Source organism: Pimephales promelas, chromosome 24 (assembly GCF_988280905.1).
Source record: "Pimephales promelas chromosome 24, fPimPro1.hap1.1, whole genome shotgun sequence".
NCBI lineage: Eukaryota > Metazoa > Chordata > Actinopteri > Cypriniformes > Leuciscidae > Pimephales > Pimephales promelas.
Genome location: NC_142792.1, coordinates 22,508,473 through 22,520,554, shown reverse-complemented (window position 1 = coordinate 22,520,554; position 12,082 = coordinate 22,508,473). Strand labels below are relative to the sequence as shown.

General features: G+C 38.8%; 2 long non-coding RNA genes across 2 annotated transcripts in view; both read left to right on the top strand.

The window, feature by feature from the left end:
* The window catches only part of LOC148966930 (uncharacterized), a 461,761-nt gene extending 459,511 nt beyond the window's left edge, over positions 1-2,250 (top strand). The window contains exon 2 of the long non-coding RNA XR_016150076.1: positions 490-2,250. This is a non-coding gene — a long non-coding RNA (uncharacterized LOC148966930). The remainder of the gene's footprint in view (positions 1-489) is intronic.
* A 766-nt stretch (positions 2,251-3,016) lies between these two features.
* LOC148966929 (uncharacterized) lies at positions 3,017-5,070 on the top strand. Its single transcript, XR_016150078.1, has 3 exons — positions 3,017-4,118; positions 4,217-4,295; positions 4,482-5,070. It is a non-coding gene; the product is annotated as an uncharacterized LOC148966929 (long non-coding RNA).
* Positions 5,071-12,082: the final 7,012 nt, after the last annotated feature.

Here is a 12,082-nt window from a genome sequence, read left to right as displayed (position 1 = left end):
ATCAGATTCACCCTTGGTGTGAGGTGTGTTAAGAGTGTCCGGGCTGAGGGCGGGCTGAGAGCCGTGACGTAGACGCTAAGCGTCGAGATTTACATTTTAGGTTAGAGAAATCGAAAACCGAAACAACCGCAGACACGGGATGCAATTCGCTCTGTTATGGAGAACATTCCAGGGTTTTTCATACTGAAGCAAAAGTCGTTTACAGCCATGTTCACTCCGGTATTTCGCTCGCATCATCAGTGTTTACAGCTAGGAACGGCACGTGCACTTCTGCCGCTCTAGGCAAAAACCAATTTTGCTGCCCATTTATTTGCAACGTATACCAGCAAAAACCAGCATGCTTGGCCATTATGTAGCTTGCACAACGCGCATACACTTTTGATTCTCTCATCAACACAGATGCAGCCGTTTTTATTTTTGCAAATCATTATAACAAGGAAAAATATTAACACTTCAAGCTTAGGCATTTAGGCTACCCAATTTTTTCAGGCTAATTGTAGTAATGACGGATCAGACCTGTTTGGCCATAACTATATGCATAACTATAAGGACATAACTTACCCCCATTCAACGTCAGTTTTCTGTCTTTTACGGCCATGACAAGAAAGTCGGTCTCCTCGGCTGTGAACGCTCCTGGTGCGCTCTTATCATCATCATATTATTATTATCATAATAATAACAACAATCCACCATATTTCGTTTCGACATCCTGCTGCATTAATCCCAGATATGTGATTCATGAACGATCTGTTCATTGTGTATGTCACGTGACAAATGAACGTAAGACTCGGAAGGTAAAGTGATTATTTATGTTCCCTGTAAATCATTTTTTACTGCATCATGATTTCTTAATTCAGAATATGAACAACATTGCGTAGGTGGATGTGATTGGGGAATTTGACTGTTAAAATTATAAAATTAAGCCACTTAAATAAATGAAATGACTCGGAAAATCAGTAAAATGCTCTTCCTATTTATGACTTGCGAGAGCAGCGGCTCGGTCTCGTCCTCGCGGGGCGGCGGAAGCTAAATCATTCGTGACTCGTTAGAGCAGGGACTCGTCCTCACGACGCTGCGGGGCGGCGGAAGCTAAATCAGTCATGACTTGTGAGAGCAGGGCACGCCGAAGTTGCGGGGCGGCCGCAACTCAGTAATTCATATAAATAACCTAGTTTGTGAATTGTTCATTCCCGGTTGGCACACATTTTGCAGCCCTTACAAAAGCGCCGCTCCCTGTTTACGGTGGAAGTTCGATCATAGATTTGAGTTCGATGCATAATGTCTCGATGCGGCCGTGTCGGCGCATAACATAAATATTACTAAAATATTACTAAATAAATATTAGTAATAAATATTACTAAAATTTTATCATAAAATAAAATTTTACTGGCTGGTTGGTCCAGTCTGAAATACAGCCAAACTGCAGACACACGCGTTTTCTTCTTCGCTGCTCTAAACAGTGGTTGCTTGTGGCAACAGCACGACTTCCTGTGTTTCCACTAGCAACCACTGTTTATAGCAGCGAAGAAGAGTTGATCTCCGTTTTGCAGCGGTAAGCAAAGCTAGCGTGTATAACTAGACATTGTTTAATAAAATGGTATCGGATCGATACGCGGATAGAAGTACTCGCCGATTATGATTCCATAATTTTTATTGGTATCGGCGGCATTTCTGATACTAGAATTGGAACAACTCTAGTTAAATCTAGAATTATTTCTCCTCATGTGTGTGGTTTATCACATTTTGAAAAATCTTATAAGATGTAAAAAATCCTTTGGTGTGTACCCAGCATTAGCTTACTAATTAGTCAAAGTTTATTTCATTTACATAATACACAAAGTATGCATCATATTATATGCAAGTGCTTAGCGTAGGCTATCTGTACAGCCAAACTCATAGCTTTTTAAAGTCTACTCCATTTGATAGCATGCACAAACCCAGGCTGACTGCAGCACACATGCACACTAAAAATGTTATCCTTTTCCACTGTCTGCACTGTTTCTTGTTTGAACTTAAAAGTGATCAAATGTGTTTGTAATTGCTTAAACTAGTGCTCATCAACGTAGGCATCTATTGCATCTCTAGGAGTCTGTTGTTGTTGTTCCATCAAAAAAAAAAGTAATGTAAAATGGCCACTGTTGATAAACTACACTGTAAAATCATAAAAGAATGGTCGAACTGCTGAACAACAACTGTAAACTTAAAGTAAAATATCCAAAATAAATTTTCATTAAACTGTTTAAAGAAAAACTATTTTACAAGTATTTCCTGAATTATTATGAGCAAACACTTTCACTGTAAATGGCGGCGATATCTTAGTAAACTTCTAGCTAGCAGTAGCACACATGCATGCAAATGTATATAGACATCACTGTGTTAGTGTCTACACGGTTACTGCATTTAAATAAAGCAACATACAGCATATTGTCAATGTTTTCTGTCCGCTGAAGCACAGACTCTCTTCAATACTATAAAAAAAGTTGCTGCCTTAAATTTTTAAGTACTATCAACTTGAATGTTTGAGTAATTTCAACTTACATTTTTTTAACTGACTTAAAAACAATTGAATCTTGTATCACTTATAAAAAAGTTGAAAATTGAGTATTAACTTAACTTATTTTGATGAGTTAAAGCAATGTAAAAGCATGTGTTGTCATAACTTATTGATCATATCATCATTTTTTAACATGCACAATGGTTACCAACAAAACTCAGACAACAGAAACCCTTTAAATCACAGCAGAAGATTAAACAAGATATCTCTCAAAATCTAAGTCTTCCCTTTTTACAATCTAGTTTGACTCTTTCGCACAAAAGTTCTTATTGAGTTTTAACAAAGGTTTAGATGCTGATGTTTTATTGAAAATAATAAAGTTTGAAGTCACCATTATTGTGGTAAGTGTTTGCTTTAGTTGGACTCTTGACCAAGCAGCAACCTCCTGGAATGTTGTCCACTGTTCCTGGTGAGTTGACCTCTGCTTCCAGAAAGTGCATCAGCTTTGCTTTGTCAATTATTGTGGTAAGTGTTTGCTTTAGTTGGACTCTTGACCAAGCAGCAACCTCCTGGAATGTTGTCCACTGTTGCTGGTGATTTGACCTCTGCTTCCAGAAAGTGCATCAGCTTTGCTTTGTCAATTTTCATGAGGGAACCGTCATAATGAGCCAGTGATGCGGGTAAGGGCCCTAAACTACATACAAGCAACTCACTCGTGTTAATCGTTCTAGAGGTTCCAATTACAATTAGTCTGCCGAACTGATCACAGTCTGCTTTTAGGGCTATCTCTCTGCCTCTTGCTTTTGCTTAGTTGTAGTTGCAGTGTCTTTGAAGGTCTTGAGCTTCATTTTTTATTGGCTCATAGATTCCTGCCTCATCAGTTTGTAGCCTCTTTTCACAAAAATCTAAGAAGGCCTTCTCATCTCTCTCTTTTTCTTCATGCAGATCTGTGAAAATGGTCTCTGATACTACATGACCTGATGTGATGTGGTAAAGGACCTCTATCTATAGAAGGATCAAATGGATTAATTATGTTCTGAATGGTGGACATGATATTCTTTACTTGTGCCCAGCCATTTCTCTGCACCCCATATTGATGGCAGCGCGCTCATGTTGTGTGAGTGTCCATCTATGAACTGCGCTTTTGTTGAGTGAAAACCCAGTTAGTCCACCTTTTGTTTTGGAGTCACGGCTCAATCACTTGGTCACATGCAGTATAAGCAAAGCCATAGGTCTGCTGTCTCTGGGCAACAAAATCTCCTGATTGGAGCTGGTGGTTTATGCTTGGATGAGTGTCCTCTAAACTGATCGTCTCCATCCAGTACGTTGATAGGTATCCGGCAAAGTTGATCCTGTCATAAGAGAAGAACCATGGCAAAATGGAATGGACACTTGACAGATGGAGACTCCAATTTGCCTCTCGCGTTCCTCTTATGAAGAGGAGAAGGTCCTCAACCATCGATGTGATGTATGTGCTCCAAAAGTGAAATGTCTTGTTGGTGGTGTTGTCTTTGATAAAATTTTCATACCCTCTCATAACTGTTAAGAAGTTCTCAGACATTACCAAAACTTCAAAGTCTATCTTCATAGCAGCGTCACGGTCGTCTTCTGAAAGAATGTCAAGGTATGCCTGCCAGCGGAGTCTTTGAAGTGCCTCACACATTAATTTGTGGGAACGTATGCTTCTGTTGTACTGATGTCCAGTTATTACTCCTTCTATAGATCCTGCAGCAACAACTTCAGCTTCAATGATGTCATCTTGAAATCCTGCATCCCCAAAGCGCTTCCCAATACAGGACAGGTATGCCATGGCTGTATGAAATTCCCCCATTCTCAGGACTAGTCGTTCCATAAATGTGGTGTTCATCCAACGAATTTCTTGTGCTTTTGCATATATGGCCTGATCCATTACCAACACAATTTCATTCAGCTCCAGTTTGTCTGCTATTACTATTGAATGAGTGAGGATGGTGTCTACTGTGTCTAGGTCTGTTGGACTGGCGTCAATGACGGGCAGGTAACCAATGTTAGACTGCTGTGGAATCGTACCTCTCTGTAGCAGTGTATTGTGACCAGTCCATCCAGGTAAAACACTGCCATGGACTTCTTGAGTCTTCATGAAAAAGTAGGCACCATCCAGTCTTCGTGCGGAGTCCTCTGTATACATGTATTTCTCGTGTCCCAGTTCAGCTTCTGATCCAAAAGGTTTTGGACCGGTCCTCTTTCTTCTAATGTAGGTGTCAATATGGACGTGAGGTGGTTGAAGAGACCTTTTCCTCGTTCTCTGCTGAGATACTGCCTCAGAAGTAGGCACACCACAGGTAATTGGCCTTTGAATTACAATACCATTTGTGTTATGTATTGCTCCCTTTCCAGATAGTGTTTCTTCACCAAAGTCGTTGTTGTCCCATACAAGTGTTGCTTGAACTTTAACTGTAATGTTTGGTGGGATGTATGTATCACCTCTTTGCAATTGCAGCTCTGCTAGAGCGGTGTCATGTTCCAGTTCTTGTGAGTTGGAGGAACAATGCCCTAGACCATTCAGCATTCAGAGTGCCATCTGAAGGCATTATAAAAAAAAACTGTATAGTTCCCTATATATATATATATATATATATATATATATATAAATTGTAAATATAATTTCTTAATTTTATTAAGTATATATATATATACACTGTATATATATAATCGAATAAAATAAGGGATTGATAGCGATAATTCAAAACGGCTTATAAAAACATTTTGCAATTAATTTGTATTTTATTCAGTTTAATTCAATAAATGGTAAAGTACTTCAAAAGGGTACAGCAATTAAGATCGCATTCCTGCACATGCAACAGATAGTAATACAGCGTCTCTTGCACACTGGAAGTTTACGCTATTTGCAACCTTTGGCCAGCACATTTGGCACCTTTTTCTTTTCTCTAGTGACTGGTCATAGAGGGATGAGTTGTGGAGGAACCAGCTCTGGAGGCACCAGCCACTGAGGGACAAGCCGTGGAGGAACCAGCTTCCTCATCCCCTGGAATCCTGCACTTTTCTCAGGAAGCTCACAGAGGCTGATGTGCAAGGAATGCTCTGTCTCCTTTTCATGAAGCTGGTTAGCTTGGCATATATTGCTAGAACTGGCACCAGCCCCTGAACCCAAGCAGGCATTCGTAACATTCAAGCCAGGATTATACATCATGGGAAGCTGAATGGCAAGAGATGGCAAGAATGAGAAGAGTAATAAAAGCTTCCATTTCAGTCCAGACAACGTTAGTCCACTGATCACCAAACATTCGTTGCCCCTCTAAAATTGTTATTCTAACAATTCTATTCAATTCATGTTCTGAATTAACCTAGAAAAATATCACTCAAATGTTGACTTCAGGTCTTGAATAGGCATACCTTGTGGGACCAGGTGTCTTTCTGATGATCTCCTCTCCTCGTGCTCTTCCTGGTGTTTGTGGTGGAGACGAACTCCAAAGTATTATTTTTGGAGAGGAAAGTTGGATCTCCTTCAGGGCCTTCCTCCTCCTCTGAATCCTCATCTGAATGTTGCTCCTTTGTGAGACCAAAATTTGGGTCAGCCTCTGTAAAATCTTAGCCTGGTTCAACCAGACTCTAGTACATTTCATTTCCACATAGAGTCTGGAACTGCACCATTGAGAAACGTTTCCTTCCTTGTAGGCGGGTTCACTATTAAAGTTCAAATCTATTGGATCTGCCCAAAGTCACTCACGATCTGCCATAGCCAATCGCTAACGTGTGGTCGTGAGTGACGTATGTCACGCGCCGAAATGGCTGGAAACAACAAGTCCGAATGATCAGAGGATTATGTTTACAATAGGATTTCAGTCAACGAGAGCTGCAGGTTTTGTTAATCTAGGAACAATTATTAATTCGAAATGTATATTTGACACGAAGGACAGTGATATATTCATTCAACGGTGGAAGCTGTGTCTAAATCATTACAAATACGCCGCTGTGGTCGTTTTCTGATCTGCCGCAAATGCTGTAGCTGCAACAGTGAATGATCAGTCTTGTCTCTATCTGCAGATGTGATAATAAACAACAATTTTTCATATTACGTCTTATTGTTTCTTAATTACCTTAATTATGGTCGCTTAATTATACGCCGCATGCGCGAGAACTGAACTGAGGTAGTTGAAGGAGATCGCAATTCTCGCGCATGCGTCGTGCAAATCTAAGGAAGTCTCATTTCAGGCCAACGAGGAAGAAAAGGAATAGTCGAATAAAGTCGTTATTTTTGTTTGTTTTTTCGCACAAAAAGTATTCTCGTCGCTTGATAAACATAGTTGAGCCACGGTAGTCACTTGGGATATTTAAACATTTTCTTCATTGACTTTCTGGGCCGTCAAGAGGCAGTCCCTTAGGCAGCCAATGTGGTAGTTATACAGCTCTCAAATTTAATCACAAATATCTTCATTTGTGTTCCGAAGACGAACGAAGGTCTTACGGGGTTGGTACAGCATGGGGGTGAGTAATTAATTACTTAATTTTCATTTTTGGGTGAACTAACCCTTTAATCTGCAAATTTTCTTGATAAGAAAAAATGGCACAAATTTACTCATTCTCTTTGCCGGCCGAGGATCGTGAGCAGTATTTAACCCTCTGGGGTCTAAGGTGTTTTTGAGGTCCTTAAGATGTTTGTAGGGCTGCCCCCAAATAGTCGACTAAATGTTAGTCGACATGAGGAGGGCTTGGTCGAATACATTTTCATTAGTCGGTTAGTCGCAAAAAAAAAAAAAAAAAAATATTAGCCTACGTGAAAAAATTACGCAATCAGGGGCTGCGCAGTCAGTGTATGACATGACATCAAAGCAACGAGAGATCAACGAGATCTCGTGCCTCGCCCTCGCGGTATACCAAAACGCACTTGTGGGAGAGGTTTAATTAAAAAAATTTAAAAAATTAAATCGAATTGAAAGCTTAGGTAAGAATAATTAATTTCATTTTTTAAGCGTTTCTGTTTGCGATCCGTTAGGCTATATAAAAAACAAAACAAAAAAAAAACCCGGATATTTTTATAACGGTTAGGCCATACAAATAAATAAATATTATTTTTATTTATTCGTTTTTATATAATGCAGAAGTCGTTTTTTATTTTAAGAAAAATTAGTCTGATGTTTGCAATTCGTTGTTTCAGGTTAAGACTCATCCATCGTCTCAAATGGCAGTTTGCGGCTTTGCTCTGATATTTTTGTCCTTTAAATTAGCATATTTGTTCCACATTTTTTCTTAAATATAGCCTAGTTGTTCTAAACAATTTAATCAAATACTTAGGCTGTTGATTTGTTTGCCGCCTTCTTTTTTATTCGCAATATAAGTTTTGGCGTTGTGCGATATGCCATGTGCATTTATTAAATTGTTCGTTTGTTAATTTTCCTTTTGAACAATATAAAAAATATATTAATTTAATTTTCCACTGTATTTTATACCAAACAGTGTTTTTGTTTTACAGTATTATTTATTTTTTGCCTCGTTTTGTACTAGGCCTAAGTTACTAATAAGTTTATTTAATTTATTTTAAAGAGCGTAATTTATTTTTTTTTATTCAAAACTGTTTTTTTTCATTTAACTGTTACAGTTTGTATTTTTGATAATAAATTATTAAAATGCACACTTGCACAGGCAGTCTGATTGCTGTTTTTTTATTCTACAATTAGCCTATAACTTGTCGTAAGCTGTATACTTTATACGCTTTACTATTCTGTTTTAAGCGCTTAATTTTCACTTTGAACGTGCTAATATCATGCTTTAGCATTTTCTGTCATATGGAAGTGTTAAACTTCAACTTTGGACTATTCCTTTCCTTGTATATATGCAAGCTTTTATATTAATATCATAAATGAACGATTATTCGACTAATCGCTAAAATGCAGGAGTGTTAGTCGACTAGGAATATCTTTAGTCGGGGGCAGCCCTAATGTTTTGACATTTCCTGACATTTGTGCTTTTTTCAGTTGCTTATAAACATATTAATGGCACAGGTGAAATTACACTCTATTTAGTACAAACAGGGCTACCATAATACGTGAGCAACATGTATGTACATGTTTGTATTTTTGAGAGAATATTGTTTATGCATGGTTATTGAAAAAAACTTAAAATGAAAGTTTCTAAAATAAGGCCACAAAACACATAGGAAATATGCGTCCACAAGACTTTTGACTAATGGATGTTGTTGCCTAGAGTTTTTTCTTCACAATGATCTGAAAATCATCCTGCCTAATCTTTCACATAAAACTGTGAATTTGGTTATATTGTGAAAAAAAAAAATTGTTTGCCAAGACAATATGCGAATGGGCGTGAACAGGCCTGCCCTCATCATGTATAATTAGGTGATTTTCACCTGAGAGAGACAAAGATACGCATAATAATGACGCATAATAATACGCATAATAATGAATAATTACGTTTTGCTTGCGCTAAATGTCCCTTTGCGCCACCTGGTGGTTATTTCGTGAACGACTTTGAAATACGACTGGCAGTGTCGTGGTGGATTTGCCGCGGCGGTAAGTGTCATTCTGGTTGTCCACCTACTGTAACACGGCTCTCTTCATCTCAAAGTTGTCACCAATCCACTGAGGCGTGAGGCTCAACATACTTATAAGGTTCGGAACTCCAGATATCCATTGTAAAACTGATGTCACTGACATTGCTGTCGAGTAACTTGTGGGTGGCTACGATATCATGTAAGGCAGGCAGGGCGACATCCACAAAGTAACGATGACTTGGCTTGTCATAGCGTGGCTCAGCGACCTCTAGCCCCTCGCTAAAGCCTTTGTCTTCCACTATTGAAAACGGTTGGTCATCAACAGCAATCATCTTTGTTATTGCCACGGGCAATGCCTTTTGCTTCGGGTGGTCCTTGTGGAATTTCTTGGTCTTTTCCATTGCTTGTTCTATGGGGCTACCGACTGGTGCAGCTGCTGTAGCGTTCTTCCGCTGCTTGTTAGCATTAGCTAGTTTCTCATATTCTTTGTAGGCTTCGGGATGCTTGTTTTTAAGTGGATGATCAAATTTGTTGTATTAAACGATTTGACACAAACTCCCCCTCACATCACCCATCCTTCACAATTATTGCATACAGTATAGCGAGGATCCTCCAGACAATTTATAGAACGCCCAAACATATGACATCCTTGCTGCCATACCAAAGGCAAAGTTAAACTGTCTGACTTAATAAAATAAATAACTGGGTTGATGATGTTAAACATGTCACATAATTAATCATCTGAGTTTAAGGTAATAGCCCAGACAGCAGACTGACATTGAATCAACGTGGAAATATGACATCGAAACAACGTTGATCTGACATTGTTTTGCTCATCGAATTAACGTTGAACCAACGTCAGATGCGTCATTCTTTCAAAACTAACGGAAAATCAACTTGAAATCAACGCGTTGTTTCAACGTTATGAAAGCAAACCAATTTTCGATTTCATTTAGCTTTGAAGAATGCCGCGTCTGACGTTGGTTCAACGTTAATTCGATGAGCAAATCAACGTTGTTTCAATGTCATGAGAGACGTCGTTTCCACGTTGATTCAATGTCAGTTTGCTATCTGGGAGCATACAATGACTATATTGACAGAAATGGGAGATTGATAAACATGATGAAACAATTAAAATATTTAACATTTAAAACATTACAAAATTCAGATTCCGATTATTCCTCTGGCAAAGCAGCGTCCAGCTCTTCAATAAGATCTCATGACTGACTGGTGATTGTACAGGTAATTGCCTTGTTCAGATAATGTTGCACAATTAAAATGAAAAATGACACACATAATATCATGTAAGTCTAAATAAACTGTTTTAAAGACTGACATTTCTTGTAAGGTTCAAATAAATTTAATTTCTTGTCTAAACTGCGTCTGGCCATTATTTTCTGACGGCCACGTGGGGATACTGGGCGGGGATTTATATGACGTCCACCAGTGAATGCACACACGTTGGCTGGATTGTGTTTACATTACACTGAGATCCGATCACAACACGCCCTCGAATATCTGAATAACCTGGACTCGCTGATCGGACATCATTCCGATCAGAAGTGCGTTTACACTTGTCTTTTCAATGTGCAGACAACATCCAGATACAGGTCGCATTTTAATGCCAAGTGTAATGCAGCCAAAGCCTTGTACTCAAGCACAAAACAATCATGGAATCACTAAACAAAGATACACGTGTAATGGGGTCATGTGAATTTACAGAATATAAAAGTGTATCGGGGAAGGATATTTAGGGGGCACAGGTAACTTCCGGTTGCTCTTAATTCCCTAGCGGAGAAGGCTATTTAGGGGCACAGGTAACTTCCACTCGCTCTTTGCCGGCTCACACTGTAAGTGTATCACACGACAGGAGCATCAGCATGTGCGTTATAGAGAAGTGAGACGCCAAACATTGAGCACGAGCTCAGACGGACGATTGCAGCAGTAGGTGGTTTACACCGCCGGTTATTGAGAAAACAGATGGATTTACTTGTAAGTGTACATATAAATTAAATATACTTTTATTAGAATGACCATAATATAAAAAGTGACAATTATTCTCTGGTTTTTAGTGTTGCCCGTACGCCGTGCACACATTATAGGCTTGGTGCAACCAACGTGATAAGAGGTACAATGATTTTTATAACATTGGGTAGTTGTATATGTATGTATGTATATAAAAATGTATTTTAAATGTAAGAATGTCTTATAATTGTGTTTCCTTATAGGAGACTGTCAGTGTGATTGCCTGTCACTGTTTTTCGTTCACCCTGTAAGGTTTTGGGCCTAATTAGTCTGTTTATTTTCTTTTATTTATTTATTTTCATTTGTACCATTTTGAACTAGGGCAACGTGCAATATTACTGACTCTTGTGCAATTTTACTGTAGTTAATTGGCTGATGTTAACCTTTACTAGTGTGTTGATTGCGGTGGGGAGAAATTAATGTAGCTCTTTAATCATTATTAACTGGATTTATTAGGGCTGTAACGATACACCAAACCCACGATTTGGTTAGTATCACGATTTTTGACCCACGATTCGATTCGTATCGCGATTCTATCACGGGGGCGGGGCTTGGGGTGAAAAATAGATTTTGAGAGGAATTAATATACAAGTATTTTTATTAAATAACATTTGGAAAAACGTATAGAATCTGAACACCAAAAAACAATAATAACTATGCAAATTATTAAACTAAACTAGGCAGTGTAGGCTGCTGCTTTTGGGTTGTTTTCTGTGCTCCAACTATATATATTTTTTACAAGGCTATACCCTTCTTGTTTTGAACTTCATGCATGTGTATTGCATGTTAAACAAGTACATAATGTAATGATAACAAGACTGTTTTATCTTGGTGATGATGTGTAGCCTACAGAGGCTTTAAACAGACATGAATGAGAGAGATCAGCAGAGCGCGTGCGATTACCTGCGTCTGTCTTTGAAGTCGTGAAAAGGTTGCCGTGTATCATCATTTTAACGTTCACGTCACAGGTACTATTTCCCATAAATGCGCGTCAGCAGCAGCGCTGGTCAGCATCCCACAGCGCGTGGAAGCCGCGGGGAAATAAAATCACATCAATG